The sequence below is a fragment of the Branchiostoma floridae genome, chromosome 16, assembly GCF_000003815.2.
Source record: "Branchiostoma floridae strain S238N-H82 chromosome 16, Bfl_VNyyK, whole genome shotgun sequence".
Classification (NCBI taxonomy): domain Eukaryota; kingdom Metazoa; phylum Chordata; class Leptocardii; order Amphioxiformes; family Branchiostomatidae; genus Branchiostoma; species Branchiostoma floridae.
Genome location: NC_049994.1, coordinates 1,773,377 through 1,775,592, shown reverse-complemented (window position 1 = coordinate 1,775,592; position 2,216 = coordinate 1,773,377).

The following is a 2,216-nucleotide window of genomic DNA, read 5'->3' as shown; positions in this document are numbered from 1 at the left end:
TGTTGTAACATATCTAACGTCGGAACATGTGTACACACGCCCCTGTACTAGAGTCTGGCCTTGGCTTCGACCGTCTCAGTATTGTTCTACTTGTATTATACCCCGTACAAGAGTGTTGCTTTTTTTCTTCGCCCGTCTCAGTATAGTTACCATTGTGCCACGTATACCACATCACTATCAAAAGTGTAGCCCTTTACTTCGTCTCAGTATACATGCTTACTTGTGCTATCTGTTCGTATACCATAACCCATACAAGACTGTTTTATATTTGAACCAGCGGCCCACGATTTCGGACGGCTAATACGCCGAAACTGCACCGATTTTTAAAATCAGTTTGGGCGATTACTACTTGTTTTTTTAATATATTTTGGGTTGTTGGGCAATGTTAATTTGCTTATATGGATGACATCTTCCGGGAGCCCCAACTTTGATGGAAGCATGCGACAAAAACTTCATCTTGAAATTCAAGAATGGTAACCAAAAAACACATCTATTGTTCTGTATATATTGTATACAGAACAATAGATTCTTTTTGTTTTTTCTTTCACATCGTCTTCTCTGACTTTGAAGTCGACTTGCGATGGCCTTAGTTACATTACATTTTTCAATTTTACGGCTTTTTTTACCATTTATGGCTTAGTTTTTCAGCTGATTTAAACAATTTACAGTATGGTCATTTTTTATTGGGGGGGGGGTGGATTGTTGCACGCGCGGATGTCATCCATACAATCGAAATACATGGCTATTCTAGAAGCCTCTGATTATATGTAATGCGTATTCATAACAGTATCTACATCTACATCTACATCTACATAGGATACCCCCAAATGACCCCGCGAGGGGCAAAAGTAGGGGGGGGGGGAAACAGTAGGTAAGGTTTATGTGTGTGGTGTAATATTCTTTTTTTTTATATTGTTATTATTTACATATTTTCATAATTTTGGGCTTTAATTTTTTCAAATTAAACTGAGAAGACGGTTGCATTCGATATTTCGTCAAATGTCCCACTAAAAGATCATTATCAAGCATCCAGCTTCTGTTTTAGGTTGATATTGTTTTCTCTATTCGCTCTAGATATAGAATGACACTAAGATGATAAAGATTGCAAATGCGGAGAAGGGTAAAAAAGTAATGAATATGGGGTTATCATTTGATGAAATGAGTTGAAATTTGACACCGACGTAAACGTGAACATGTGCTCTGCAAATTTTACTTTATGAGGGACTGAGTTGATCTCAACACACCCCTGGAAGTTTGTCAGAGGCAAAGAGTGTTGTATGAAGATGAAATTGCGACTGTATATTGATAAATACCTCAATAGGTGAAGGTAAGGCTCCCACCGCACTTGTGTCAAGTTTGCATCACACGGGGTTCGAAAGATACTCAACGAATTTCAGAGATAAAAAACGAATTTTCTTTCTTTTTTTGTATTTCGTTGATTTCTAAGTCATACTTTTACGTATTACACAATATCTAAATTATAAAAAGTTGGAGAAAATAACAAAACAGTACAGTGACGTATTGAACGAACCCCGCAGTGGCGCAAGCTTGACACAAGTGCGGTGGGAGCGTACCCTTACATGCTAATTGTCATTTCTGAACTCGTATGAAATAGATTCTACAGCTGCTAGGATTTCGTGACATCACACATGAATAAGTTGTTAAAAGGGTTTTGTCATCTTGAACTCAGATCAATCGCTCATTGAAATTGGCATGATAGCATATTGAGGTAATTTAAGTCTCAAGAATATAGGTGTCTTTACCTTTGCGTTAAATACGTCTAATGGCATTACTTTTTGACTCCTCGTCGTAACATGCTAGACACTGAACATTTCATAGAGTGTGTATTGTGCTTTAATTGTTATGCTTAAGCTGGAAAACCACTATTTTTTATGATTTGGTGTGGTTGTGTGAAGTTTCTGAATAAATAAATCTCTTTACAACGTTTTCTCTGAGCATTATACAAGTCCATCTTCATTGGCAAATGACAATGCAAAAGAAGACTACATACAACAATGTAAGGGAAGTTGTACCCCTTAGTAGCGATAACGAAATCATGCGAATTATTGATAACAGCGAGAGAACTGCCTTTATTGTTACAAAGAACTATTTTGATTACTGTTCAACTGAAGTACAAAATCCCTAAGTTACAGAGCTTTCAATACAAGATCATTCACAACTACCTGGCAACAAACAGCTGGCTAAAAAAAGCAAGC